We start from the raw sequence: 15617 nt of genomic DNA, 5'->3' as shown, positions 1-15617 counted from the left end.
GCACACAGAGGCTGCAATGGCGGGCACACAGAGGCTGCAATGGCGGGCACACAGAGGCTGCAATGGCGGGCACACAGAGGCTGCAATGGCGGGCACACAGAGGCTGCAATGGCTGGCACACAGAGGCTGCAATGGCTGGCACACAAAGGCTGAAATGGCTGGCCCACAGTGGCTGTAATGGCTAGCACACAGAGGCAGCATTGGCGGGCACACAGAGGCTACAATGGCTGGCACACAGAGGCTGCAATGGTGGGCACACAGAGGCTGCAATGGCTGGCACACAAAGGCTGAAATGGCTGGCCCACAGTGGCTGTAATGGCTAGCACACGGAGGCAGCATTGGCGGGCACACAGAGGCTACAATGGCTGGCACACAGAGGCTGCAATGGTGGGCACACAGAGGCTGCAATGGCTGGCACACAGAGGCTGCAATGGCTGGCACACAGAGGCTGCAATGGCTGGCACACAGAGGCTGCAATGGCTGGCACACAGAGGCTGCAATCGTGGGCACACAGAGGCTGCAATGGTGTGCACACAGAGGCTGCAATGGCTGGCACACAGAGGCTGCAATGGTGGGCACACAGAAGTTGCAATTGTGGGCACACAGAGGCTGCAATGGCTGGCACACAGAAGCTGCAATGGTGGGCACACAGAGGCTGCAATGGCTGGCACACAGAGGCTGCAATGGCTGGCACACAGAGACTGCAATGGCGGGCACACCGAGGCTGCAATGGTGGGCACACAGAGGCTGCAATGGGGCAATGGTGGGCACGCTGAGGCTGCAATGGCGGGCACGCTGAGGCTGCAATGGCGGGCACGCTGAGGCTGCAATGGCGGGCACGCTGAGGCTGCAATGGCGGGCACGCTGAGGCTGCAATGGCTGGCACACAGAGGCTGCAATGGTGGGCACACAGAGGCTGCAATGGCGGGCACACCGAGGCTGCAATGGTGGGCACACAGAGGCTGCAATGGGGCAATGGTGGGCACACAGAGGCTGCAATGGCTGGCACAAAGAGGCTGCAATGGCGGGCACGCTGAGGCTTCAATGGCTGGCACACAGAGGCTGCAATGGTGAACACACAGAGGCTACAATGGCGGGCACACAGAGGCTACAATGTTGGGCACACAGAGGCTGCAATGACTGGCACACAGAGGCTGCAATGGTGGGCACACAGAGGCTGCAATGGCTGGCACACACAGGCTGCAATGGTGGGCACACAGAGGCTGCAATGGCGGGCACACCGAGGCTGCAATGGTGGGCACACAGAGGCTGCAATGGCGGGCACGCTGAGGCTGCAATGGCGGGCACGCTGAGGCTGCAATGGCGGGCACGCTGAGGCTGCAATGGCGGGCACGCTGAGGCTGCAATGGCGGGCACGCTGAGGCTGCAATGGCGGGCACACAGAGGCTGCAATGGGGCAATGGCGGGCACGCTGAGGCTGCAATGGCGGGCACGCTGAGGCTGCAATGGCGGGCACGCTGAGGCTGCAATGGCGGGCACGCTGAGGCTGCAATGGCGGGCACGCTGAGGCTGCAATGGCTGGCACACAGAGGCTGCAATGGTGGGCACACAGAGGCTGCAATGGCGGGCACACCGAGGCTGCAATGGTGGGCACACAGAGGCTGCAATGGGGCAATGGTGGGCACACAGAGGCTGCAATGGCTGGCACAAAGAGGCTGCAATGGCGGGCACGCTGAGGCTTCAATGGCTGGCACACAGAGGCTGCAATGGTGGACACACAGAGGCTACAATGGCGGGCACACAGAGGCTACAATGTTGGGCACACAGAGGCTGCAATGACTGGCACACAGAGGCTGCAATGGTGGGCACACAGAGGCTGCAATGGCTGGCACACAGAGGCTGCAATGGTGGGCACACAGAGGCTGCAATGGCGGGCACACAGAGGCTGCAATGGCGGGCACACAGAGGCTGCAATGGCGGGCACACAGAGGCTGCAATGGCTGGCACACAGAGGCTGCAATGGCTGGCACACAAAGGCTGAAATGGCTGGCCCACAGTGGCTGTAATGGCTAGCACACAGAGGCAGCATTGGCGGGCACACAGAGGCTACAATGGCTGGCACACAGAGGCTGCAATGGTGGGCACACAGAGGCTGCAATGGCTGGCACACAAAGGCTGAAATGGCTGGCCCACAGTGGCTGTAATGGCTAGCACACAGAGGCAGCATTGGCGGGCACACAGAGGCTACAATGGCTGGCACACAGAGGCTGCAATGGTGGGCACACAGAGGCTGCAATGGCTGGCACACAGAGGCTGCAATGGCTGGCACACAGAGGCTGCAATGGCTGGCACACAGAGGCTGCAATCGTGGGCACACAGAGGCTGCAATCGTGGGCACACAGAGGCTGCAATGGTGTGCACACAGAGGCTGCAATGGCTGGCACACAGAGGCTGCAATGGTGGGCACACAGAAGTTGCAATTGTGGGCACACAGAGGCTGCAATGGCTGGCACACAGAAGCTGCAATGGTGGGCACACAGAGGCTACAATGGTGGGCACACAGAGGCTACAATGGTGGGCACGGTGAGGCTGCATTGGTGGGCACAGTGAGGCTGCATTGATGGGCACAGTAAGGCTGCAATTATGGGCACAGTGAGGCTGCAATTATGGGCACAGCGAGGCTGCAATTATGGGCACAGCGAGGCTGCAATTATGGGCACAGCGAGGCTGCAATTATGGGCACAGTGAGGCTGCAATTATGGGCACAGTGAGGCTGCATTGATGGACGCCATAAAGCTGCATTTGATGGGCATCATAAAGCTGCATTTGATGGGCACAGTGAGGCTGAAATGATGGGCACAGTGAGGCTGAAATGATGGGCACAGTGAGGCTGCATTGATGGGCACAGTGAGGCTGCATTTGATGGGCACTGATGAGGCTGCATTGATCTCTTGTACCATGTCTGCAGTCTCTGGCTATCTCTTGTACCTTGTCTGCAGTCTCTGGCCATCACTTGTACTATTTGCAGTCTCTGACCATCTTTAGTATGATGTCCTCATTCTCTAACTATCTCCTGTACCATGCCCACAGCCTCTGACACCTACTGTATCATGTCTGCAGCCTCTGACATCTACTGTATCATGCTTGCAGCCTCTGACCATCTCTTGTATCATGTCCGCAACATCTGACCATCTCTTGTATCATGTCTGCAACCTCTGACCATCTTTTGTATCCTGTCCTCAGTCTCTAGCCATCTCTTGTATCATGTCCTCGGTCTCTAGCCATCTCTTATATCATGTCTTCAGTCTCTAGCCATCTATTGTATCATGTCCTCAGTCTCTAGCTATCTCTTGTATCATGTCCTCAATCTCTAGCCATCTCTTGTATCATGTCCACAGTCTCTAGCCATCTCTTGTGTCATGTCTTCAGTTTCTAACCATCTCTTGTACCATGTTCGCAACCTCTGACCATCTCTTGTCTTATATCAGGTCTGCAGTCTCTGAGGGGGAGTCTGGAGAGGAGTCAAGAGTGGGAGTGCAGCCAGGATGGGGTTCATAGGAGAAGTAAAACGTGTGGACTGTGGAGAGGAGACTATAGGATAAAACCAGAGTCACCAACCTGGAGCTGTCCAACTGAGCCCTGCACGGTGTCCCTGAGAGGAGGTCAGTGACAGTGCCGCCAGGAAAGTCCGAGGGGGGAGTGAATACAATAAAATAAGGGGGCACTGATATAAAGGTTTCACCCATATATCAGTAACCCCCCCCCATTCTTTCTGTGGAAGGTGGTCTCTGGAAACCAGAGTCCCCCCCACATTCCTGGGGTGCCCCTTGATGATGGACCAATTTTACCACTTTTAACTGGAATTCTGGAATTTGCAATATATAAATATATATATATATATATATATATATATATAGCCCTATGTGCTTTCATATCTACCTTATATATATACATATATAATACACTCTTCAAATGTGCTTTAAAATTATTATTATTATACGAGATTTATATAGCGCCAACAGTTTACGCAGCGCTTTACAATGTATAAGGGGGACAACACAATTACAGTACAGTTCAATACAAAAGGTACAGGAGGGCCCTGCTCGTAGAGCTTACATTCTAAAGGGAGGGGGTGGTGGTACAAAAGGTAATAGCTGCAAAGAATGATTTGATGTTTTCCCTTTCACGAACAAGGAAATAATGACGTTATGATGGTTTTGATGTTGGGCTGATATAATAATGCTATGGGGCTGGTACGACATTTTTTCCAGGGCTGGTTTTTATTCCAAGTCCGGCCCTGTCTACTGGCCACTTTCGCTCCCTTCCTGCCCAGGCCAGTTTTCAGCTTTCAGCACTGCCGCACTTTGAATGACAATTGCGCAGTCATGCAGCACTGTACCTGCATATGAAATTTGTATCCTATTTATCACACAAATAGAGCTTTCTTTTGATATATTTAATCACCACTGGGTTTTTTATTTGTTGCTAAACAAATGAAAAAGTGCCAAACATTTTGAAAAAAAAAATGTTTTTCTTCGTTTCTGCAATAAAATTTTGCAGACAGGTAATTTTTCTCCTTCGCTGATGAGGCTACACTGATGGGCACTAATAGGCAGCACTGATGGGCACTGATTGGCAGCACTGATTGGCAGCACTGGTGGGCACTGTTGGGGCTGCACTGATAATCAGAAATTCCAGCGCACTATTCCCAATGCACACATTCCTGTAGAGATGGCTGTATTTGTAAGTGGGCGATGAAGCGACCCTCAGCTGAAACCGTGTATAGTCAGAGAGAGTGATGTCACCAGCACACGCCTGGAGAAGGGGTCCTGTGTGGCTCCGAAACATTGCTTTCTGCTGTAACGATGTGATCACTGATTAAAGCTTTGATGACCAGTGCCCTAATTAACAGTGTGGATGTCCCCTTTTACACTTGCCGGTTACTGGCTCTCTCCTCTTCTTACGCTGTCACAGCATGAGGAAAGGAATGCAGATATCCGGCAACTGTGTTTACATCGTGATCAGCTGTGATTGGTCACAGCTGATCACGTGGGAAACGGCCAATGTGACCTGTAATGTAATTGGCTCTTTACCCCAATCTGTGATCAGCTGTGTCCTAAAGACACAGCGATTACAGAGCGCACCACAGTGGGTGCGAGGAGGGCTTGGTTCTGGGAGGACGTTAATAGACAACCTCCCAGAACTGGATGACCAGCTGTAGCCGTCATTCGGTGATAGTGCGGTTGGCAAGTGGTTAAAGGGTTAATTGCTTAGTTAACCAGACCCAGTGACAATCGCTGTCAGGCTGCTGACACTTAGATTGTGGTCCAGCGAGCTGAAGAATCTTTGTTCAGGGTGAGGCTGAGAATGTGGTTGTTGCATATTAGTGACAGCTGGGTGTGAGGTCAACCAGTCGTTTGTCACGACTTGCTGATAAGGGCAGTGGTCTGACACTGTGTTCATCACACATACAGTAAAGAATTAGTGCAGAGTTCAGGTTTAAATAGGTCACTTGGCAGCAGTGGATGTGCACACACATCTGCAAATGTGCGTATGGGCAATGACGAACATGTAGTCTGTTTTTTTGCACATAGCAATGTGTACACCTATGCACATTAGCCAGATAGCCCAACAGCATGTTCCTGACACTACAGAACTAATTGCTTTGAAAAATCAAAAATATACAAAAAAAATGAGAATAGCAATAATAAATATACCCATGTCAAGTTTTACTTGAAATTTGGTGACCTACATCAGGGGTTCTCAGCATTGGTTCTTATAAAGATGTACACCACCAGCTATATTGGCTGTACACCGTCAGTCTATAAAATAAGCCTATGCAAAGAACAATTAGAATGCAAAAAAAAACCTTTCATCTAAACCAGCAAAGTAGAATGAATTTCTGCAGTAAACTAAAATCGAATTTGTTATTATGAATTTTTACAATTTGTAATAGTGTCTCACATTGCTGGCTTGTTTCTTTGTGCAAACAATGGTACTAGTTTGCACACTATTAGAAAGAGCTGCCTGCTCGATTGACACTGAGCTTAGGTCCTGTCAAAATTATTATGTTGTTCATCTTTACCTTTTTCTTTTGCAATAATTTTATTGTTTTCCCCAATAAACAAATGTACAAAGGTTTGTTTGGATCAAAGGTCAGAAAGCAAGCTGCAACAAGTAATAAACTGACATTACAATATATACCACAAATAAACAGTGAAAAATCTATAATACGCAATGTCACCTGGCATCCAGCCATTCAAGGTGTGGTGGAATTGGAAATTATAAGTTCCTAATTTGGTCCTCCAACATCCTAGGCTCTAAACAGATAGAGCCACTGGCCAGTGGTCATCATACAGCAGTTTTTAATAAACCAAAACATTGAAAAGATAACCTATAATCCTCAATGGTTTAAATAAAAAAAAGAAAAAGAAGGGAAATAGAAGAAGAAAAGAAGTGAACAAGGAAAAGAAAAAGAAATTAGTGGAATATAGAATGTTGCTCCTCTTTGTCTGGGTCACGACTCCCTGTCCAAGCTCTGGTTTTATGCAGGCGATTGTAGATATCATAACTGGGGATTCCAATTTTTTTTCAAATCTGGTTTGCTTGTCCTGAAGATGCTAGCTAAACTTTCATAGAGCATTATCCAAAAGATCTTGTTCCAACTTTGTTGAAGACAGGCGATTTCCATGCTTTCACAATGTACATTTTAGCCTCTATGATAATTTAGAATATGAGAGACTGGGTGTGTCTGGGAATATCTGCAGTCAATTCATTCAAAGGCACCGTTTTAGCATTTTTTGGTACATTTATAATGGTTACCGAGTGATTCAAAGTGAACACCCTAGTCCAGAATCTCTTGACTTTGAGACAAGTCCACCAGTTATGATACATGGTACCTTTCCGTCCACAACCTCTAAAGCAGAGAGAGGATGTGTCGGGATAGATCTAAGCAATCCTAGATGGTACTAGATACCAACAGGACAAGACCTTATACTTTGCTTCTATTATGCCCCGTACACACGAACCGTGGAATTTTGCTCGAAGGGCATTGGCTCCAACTTGTCTTGCATACACACGGTCACACAAATGTTGGCCAACAATTCAGAACCTGGGAACGTGGTGATGTACAAGACGTACGACGAGCCAAGAAAAAGGAAGTTCAATAGCCAGTGCAGCTCCTTCTGCTTGATTCCGAGCATGCGTGAACTTTTGTGCATCGGAATTGTGTACACACGATCAGAAATTCCGACAACAAAGTTTTGTTGGAGGAAAATTTAAGAACCTGCTAGCCAACACTTGTTGGCGGAAAGTCCGACAACAAATGTTCAATGGAACATACACACGGTCAGACTTTCAGCCAACAAGCTCACATCCAACATTTGTTGTCGGAAAATCCGATCGTGTGTACGGGGCATAAGGGTCATATTAAGTGTCCGTTAGTGTATCTTGGCTGTTCATAGGGACCAGTCTTTGTCTCTTTACCCATGCCAACTAATGAGGTAGCCTGTAGGATGTTGTACAGAAAAGCTGGTATAGCACTGAGATGCTTCCCCTTGGCCTGTATCCTGCACGCATCCATTTTGGAATAGAGTTTTTATGGTGTTGTCCTTGGTGGTTTGTTTAGGTGAGTGTAGAAAATGAAGTATTTGATGCATGTGGAACAATTCCAGGACATCTCGAGTGTTTGAAGAAAATATTATGGTGGCCTAACCCTAGAAAGTGTCCTATTTAGTACAGATCTTTATTTATCCACCCATCTTTACCTTTTTTAATCAAAGGACTATTTTCATACATTTCATTGGAAGAACCTGGACAAAGTCTTCCTCCTTATTGTGGTGGAGACCTCCTTATTGTGGTGGCGATCAAGCCCCAAAGGCCAAAGCAGTATTGTCTTTAGGTTGGTTCTGGTTCAGCTCAGCAGCAGCAGCTATCTGCTGGGGTCTCATGTGTCTCAGAAGTACACCGATCAGTCGTTGTGCCGGTTTACCAGTGTTTCTGGCATTAAAAAATAAGCATCTATTTTCAGGGTTTGGATTTACATTATTTATCTTGTGTTTTAGTTAACACATATACAGTATGTCAATGGTGTAGACATATGTTTAGCATATATGTGCTGTCTGAGATCACTTTCCTCCTAACCCTGCAACCTTTAATGGTTTGAATAATAGCATATGTGCTCTTCTAGGAAAATAGATATCTTGATTGTAACTATAGGAAGGGCAAGATTAGGACAGACTGAGTTCATACTCTAATTATATAAATTATCACTGTGCCCTGTTTATATTTTACTTGGTACAGTGCTCTCCGCATTGTGTGTTTATTTCTGGTCAAAGTACGTCTTTCTTAAAACTGATCTCTGGAATTAGACAAAATATACCCTTACAGTGCAGCCCACCAACACTGCAAGGGTAAAATGCATGTTTAGTCTAGGGGTGCAGGCATAAAGTGTAATATTTCCTAGTATTATCCTAAATATCCCAAATATTCCTAGTTTCAGCAGGCTTCCTCCATGCATACAACCAGTCCAGTGCTGCCGGTTCCCTAAGAGGATCTCAGCTAGGGTTGTATGCTTAAGAGCCCTGCACTGTATGTAATGACACCAAGGGACTGCCCACGACCCAGAGCTTTAGGTAGATGAGAACAGCACTGGAGCCTGCCAAACCAAGTTCAGCCAGTCCAGGCCCTGGAGAGATTCCGACTTTAATTTCGGGATCCACCCAGATTCTTGACCGGCAGCTGCCTCAACCTCTTGACACACCTCTGAGAGCCTGAGCCAGCTGCTACCACCCCCTGCACAGCCCAGTACTCCAGTGAGCGCTGGAGAGGCAGAGCAGAGAGCTGCTGACAGTCACCATCTCTTTGCTCACTTTGCTCACTGAAGAGTGAGAACTGAACGATCAGTGGTCTTTGATTGCTCAGTTCTTGGTCTTAGAGGCGGTGGGGGACAGATGCAGCATTGGCCTGATGCTGGATTCTCCTAGGTGAGTATGGATGTTTATTTTTTTTAATCCCTCACTTCTTCTTTAAAGGGTTAGTTCACCTTTACCAAAAAAACTGCCTATGCAGATAAGGGGCATCTGTAGATAAAAAATCTACTGTGCAGCTCTGAGTAAAGTTGCAACATCCTAACAACAAGGCAGAACAGGATCATGTCATCTCTGGGAATTTTTCAGTCAGACTTCTGGAGGTGCTTAAATGGCCTACACCTATAGAAAGGCATTATTTGATTTTGGTCAAAGCTGCACAGTTTGTTTTTATTTATAGGTGCCCCTTATTTGACATGGGTTTCTGGACTGCAGCCCTTTGTTACATGATTCTGTACTATACAACTTCACTCTATTCTCCCTTTTGACTGTAAGTAGCTTACAAAGCGTGGGGCTCTCTGGTCTGAAGATTTGCAAGATAAGCAGCTTGTGCTCCTTGAACACGTTACTGACAGTTAGGTAAAATTGAAGCGAACCTATCAGGCCTTTCAATAGGGACCATATGGCACAATGCATGGGCAAGTTTTATTCATAGGCCCTAAAAGAAAGTTTTCCATTAGGGTCTGTAAAGAAAATAGATCATGCATGCCTAGAACCACAGGCCCTGTTTGCTGAGATCAGAGTTCTGCAGGTCCTCCCAGCAGCGTACCAACGGTGGGGGGGCGGGGGGCGTTCCACCCCGAGTGCCACGCATTGGGGGGTGTCAACCCTGGGAGGTCTGTGTGTAATGTGCAGGGGTCCCGAGCTATGAAGTCTGTGTGTAATGTGCAGGGTTTCCGAGCTGGGGGGGCTGTGTGTAATGTGCAGGGGTCCCAAGCTGGGGGGTCTGTGTGTAATGTGCAGGGGTCCCGAGCTGGGGGGGGCTGTGTGTAATGTGCAGGGGTCCCGAGCTGGGGGGTCTGTGTGTAATGTGCAGGGGTCCCAAGCTGTGGGGGGGGCTGTGTATAGTGTGCAGGGGTTCCAAGCTGGGGGTTCTGTGTGTAATGTGCAGGGGTCCCGAGCTGGGGGGTCTGTGTGTAATGTACAGGGGTCCCAAGCTGGGGGGGCTGTGTGTAATGTGCAGGGGTCCTGAGCTGGGGGGTCTGTGTGTAATGTGCAGGGGTCCCGAGCTGGGGGGTCTGTGTGTAATGTACAGGGGTCCCAAGCTGGGGGGGGCTGTGTGTAATGTGCAGGGGTCCTGAGCTGGGGGTCTGTGTGTAATGTGCAGGGGTCCCAAGCTGGGGGGGTCTGTGTGTAATGTGCAGGGGTCCCGAGCTGGGGAGGTCTGTGTGTCAGAGTGACCATCAGGTTCTTGATCACCTCCCTGAATAATGCCCCCTCTCCCCCGATCACTCAGTTTGGCCAGCGGCCTGCTCTAAGAAGAGTCCTGGTTGCTCCAAACTTCTTCCATTTACGGATGATGGAGGCCACTGTGCTCATTGGGACCTTTAAAACTGCACACATTTTTCTGTACCCTTTCCCAGATCTGTGCCTTAATACAATCCTCTCTTGGAGGTCTACAGACAATTCCTTGGACTTTATGGCTTGATTTGTGCTCTGACATGCACTGTTAACTGTGGGACCTTATTTATCCAGGTGTGTGGCTTTCCAAATCATGCCCAATCAACTGAATTTACCACAGGTGGACTCCAATCAAGTTGTAGAAACATCTCAAAGATGATCAGTGGAAACAGGATGCACCTGAGCTCCATTTTAAGTGTCATGGCAAAGGCTGTGAATACTTATGTACATGGGATTTTTTTTGTTTTTTATTTTTAATACATTTGCAAAGATTTCAAACAAACTTCATTCACATTGTCATCATGGGTTATTGTTTGTAGAATTTTGAGGAAAAAAATTTATTTAATGCATTTTGGAATAAGCCCGTAACATAAAAAAATGTGGAAAAAGTGAAGCGCTACTTTCCAGATGCACTGTATGTAATGTATTGAACGATGTGGTGTAACATTGTGTCCCCATTGTTGGCACACTCTTTGGTACTGAAAAGTTTATATAAGAAATTGAAGAAACCGATGTCCCGCTCTTATTTTGGAATCCGACTAACTTCCAATATAGCCTCACTATATAGAGCCAACTACCCACCCTTGTTTGCTAAATTACTAGAGGACATGAAGACATGGTCTGATATGAATCTATCATGGATGGGCAGAATTGCGTCTGTGAGTGTTCTGCGTAAACAAAAAATACAATATGGTCCCCTTGGCTTACCTACTTGCAGGTCCCTAATGCATAGAGATATTTATTAAGTCAACTGGCGGAAGGTTCCCGGATGGATTTTCCTCTTTCCTTCTTCCGACTCAGTTTCCTTATTTGCTTTTCTCTTCACTGTTCTTAGCCAAACTTGGCTTCGTGTGTGTAGCCCCTTTTTTTGTAACTCAGACTCTTCTGGGCATATTTTGGTGAATTTGATCACTCTTATAGGATAGTTGCAATGGTGATAGTTAATAATCGCACAATTTGAGTAAGAGGCATTATTGCCACTAATACTATTTCATTAGGATTAAGTTATAGCAATGCTAGGCCATGATCTTTCGTATGTATATATGCCTTCATCGAGGGGTTAACCGAAAGGTGACCCTTCTGTGATTATGTTACTCGAACTCTCTAGTAGTAGTATATATAGAAAGTTGATGTCTTCCTTAACCACTAGCCGACCAGCTGCCGTCATTCTACTGCGGCAGGTTGGTCCTCCTGCGCAAATTGTACGTCGGCCCTTTAAACAGCTGTAGAAGGCGCTCGAGTCCGCTGCACAGCGGGAGACCCGATGCGCGTGGCCGGCGGGCATGATGTCCGCCAGTCACACGCGATCGCGGGCGTGAGAGACACACATAAGCACACATAAAATTGTTAAGAATTTACTAAAGCGCTGATATGCTAATTTATAGTGAACTGGTGTTGAAAATAAAATCAAGACCCTTGATAAAGTCACGTGACATGTGACGCAACGCATCGGGAGGAGCCAGTGACGTCACCTGATACACAGTGTTAGCGGTGAGAGGAAGAAAAACGATACTGCTTCTGATTGCTTCTCAAGCGCTGTCTATTGTTCCTTCATAATGTGAGTGAATATGCTACGGATGCAGATGATCACATAAAGTTAACTTCATTGCGCAATGATATATTTTTTTTCTTTTTTTCTTTTGCAATACTATATATTACGAATTGGGAGGATTATTATTCAACTATCTAACCAGTCTTAGAGCGGCAGGGCTGGCCTGTGCAGCTCCCTATTGATTGATTGAAGAAATCGGTTCAAACATCTTTAAATTAACAGGAGAACAATTGTTGGATTTGTCTTAGGACTGAGTTTTAATTGCTTAATTAGGAGGATTATTATTCAACTATCTAACCAGTCCCAGAGCTGCAGGGCTGGTCTGTGCAGCTCCCTGTTGATTGATTGAAGAAATCAGTTCAAACATCTCTGAATTAATAGGAGAACAATTGTTGGATTTGTCTTAGGACCGAGTTTAATTGCTGGTAATATTTTTCATACCTTTATTCTGTTTTTTATCTGGACGTTTTTTTACGAAGATAGATATTAGTTTTTTCCAATTGTCTACACTATTAATTATTGTTATATATATTTCCTTGTATTGATTGTGGATCACCTATCAATATTTTTTACCTACACGGATATAACAACATTTTAATAGGAAGTTAATTATTAGCGCACTTATACATTTATCAAATGTGTAAGTACACACACATCCCCATTCTGTCAGGAGAGGAGAGACAGATCGTCTGTTTTTACTAGTTAGGAACAGCAACCTGGCTCCTCCTCTAGTCAGTCACATCCCTCCACAGTTAGAAACACACACCTAAAGAACACAATTAACCCCTTGATCGCCCCCCTAGTGTTAACCCCTTCCTTGCCAGTGACATTTACACAGTAATCAATGCATTTTTATAGCACTGATCGATGTATAAATGTCATTGGTCCCAAAAATGTGTCAAAAGTGCCCGATCTCTCTGCCGCAATGTCTCAGTTCCTCTAATGGCGTCATTACTAGTAAAAAAATAATAATAATAATAAAAATGCCATAAATATAGCCCTTATTTTGTAGACGCTATAACTTTTTGCGCAAACCACTCTATATACGCTAATTGCGATTTTCTTTTTAACCAAAAATATGTAGATAATATATCTGCCTAAAATGAGAAGGAAATTTGTTTTTTTATTTTTTTGGGGGATATTTATTATAGCAAAAAGTAAAAAATATTGCTTTTTTTTCAAAATTGGTGCTCTTTTTTTGTGTATAGCGCACAAAAAAAAAAAAAAAAAACGCAGAAGGTAATCAAATACCACCAAAAGAAAGCTCTATCTGTGGGGAAAAAAAGGACATCAATTTTGTTTGGGTACAGCGTCGCACGACCGTGCTATTGTCAGTTAAAGCCCCGCAGTGCCGTGTCGCAAAAAATGGCCTGGTCATTAAGGGGGCAAATTCTTCTGGGGCTGAAGTGGTTAAACTCAAGTTTACTTACGTTAGAGGACCCTTTGGCAGTTCTTATCAAGGTGCTGTGGTCCTCATCAGTTTCTACCTAACCTTGTATTTGTATGTTTCCCCGACACATGCTTGGAGCAGACGAGGATTGTTCGCTGCGCCATTATATGATCTTCCTTTTTTTTTTATCGTACTTGTTTTCTAAAAACAATAAAAACTATTCAAACAGAAATTGAAGGGAAGAAAAATACACTTGTCATTTAATCAACAAGGTACCTTATTTTGTTCTAGGATTAAATAAATAAATAAGTATATCCAGCTGAGCAGTAAGCTGAAAATTATATTTTTTTTCTGCTTTTCTTCTTTTGTTCTGTAAGTTTCAAAAATAGAATCACCAAACCTTGTGTATGTTAACAATTTAAAAAAAAAAAAAGGGAATAAAAGGATGGCTCCTAATTTTTTTTTTTTTTTTTTTAATACACAGCAGCCTACTAGAGACTTCAGCTTCCTCTTGTTATTTCAGCAGAAATCTGTGACCAGACTGAACTCGAGCTGTGACACGGCCACCTCCAAATTCCACACAAAGCTCCCGAGGTGTGACAAGCACCATTTCTTTACAAAGTTCTAAAACCAATCTTCTTTCCTGACAGGAGCAGCTCTGTACAAACGGATCAAAAAAGTTGTCAGTTCCTATTTCTGAAATAGCTGCAGATTATAAGTTCTTTGTATTTTTGGAATGTCCCTGCCTTTCACTCCTAACTTTCTGGCACCTAGTGCTCATTTACACATGCGCTTTTCCTGTCACAATTAGCACATAGCTAGGCCCCACTCTGAATAAGTCCTAACGTTTTCCTGATAGCCCATTACAAACAGGGTTTTTTTAGTCCCCTATGAGGTAGCAACCATTTTAGATGAGAAGAATAAATGTGCTAACCGATACTTGATGGACTACTGATCCTAGCATGTCCGATGCAAATCCTATTATAAAAATAAAAAAAAAAAACAATATTTTTTACTTTTTGCTATAATAAATATCCCCAAATTTAAAATAAAAAAAACACATTTCTTCATTAGTTTAGGCCAACATGTATTCTTCTACATATTTTTGGTAAAAAAAAATTGCAATAAGCGTATATTGATTGGTTTAAGTTACAAACTATGGGAAAGATTTATGGCGTTTTTATTATTTATTTATTTTTTACTAGTAATGGTGGTGATCTGCGATTTTTAGCAGGATTGCAACATTGCGACGGACAGATCTGAGACTTTTGACACATTTTTGGGGCCATTGACATTTATATAGCAATCAGTGCTATAAATATGCACTGATTACTGTATAAATGTCACTGGCAGGGAAGGGGTTAACACTAGGGGGTGATCAAGGGGTTAACTGTGTGTTCCCTCACTGTGTTCTAACTGTGTGGGGATTGGACTAACTAGGAGAGATGACAGATTGCTGTTCCTACTTAGTAGGAACATACGATCTGTCTCCTCTCCTCTGACAGCACAGGGATTTGTGTGTTTACACACACAAATCCCCGTGCTGGCCCTCCTGCACGCGATCGCGCCCGCTGGGCACGTGTACGGGTCCCCCGCTGCGCAGCGGGCATGTGCCTCCGGCGACACTTGCGCGCCCTCTGGTGGCTCTCCTGGGCCATATATATATCCAGGATTTCGCCCAGGAGAGACATTCTGCCGCAGTATACCTGTGTGAACCGGTTAAGGCTGGACTCACAGCTCCGACGGATGCGGCTCGCAGCAGGGGATCTGGTGCCTCCCTGTTCCCTGTTTCAGAGAACGAATAAGGGCCAAACATTTGCCTGAATTCGGCCCTGAAACAGAGCCAATGACGCACAGCATTCCTGTGCAAGCCGCTCCGCAGCCGCAATGGAGATATGTGAACCGGCTCCATAGAGAGCCGGTCACAATCTCCTGTCATGAGAATTGGATGCAGGGAAACCTGCATGTAGGGCTCTGCATGCCCGGCTGCATCATTCATTTACAGAGTTCTGTGAATGTAAAAACTACAAGTACCAACATCCTTTGTAGCTGCTGGCTTGTAGTTCTCAATGCTGTTGAGCGCTCTGATAGTTCATTGATTCTTCCTGTCAGTGTGAAACTGACTGAGTGTACAATGTATGGGCTGATAGCCTACAATGACAGGAGTCCTGGATGGTACCTGAGATCTGCTAATCATGGTGCAATGCTTTCAAGTAGGGTTGCACCG

This window comes from Aquarana catesbeiana, linkage group LG12 (genome assembly GCF_042186555.1).
Source record: "Aquarana catesbeiana isolate 2022-GZ linkage group LG12, ASM4218655v1, whole genome shotgun sequence".
Classification (NCBI taxonomy): domain Eukaryota; kingdom Metazoa; phylum Chordata; class Amphibia; order Anura; family Ranidae; genus Aquarana; species Aquarana catesbeiana.
Note: the sequence above shows the minus strand (reverse complement) of the source record.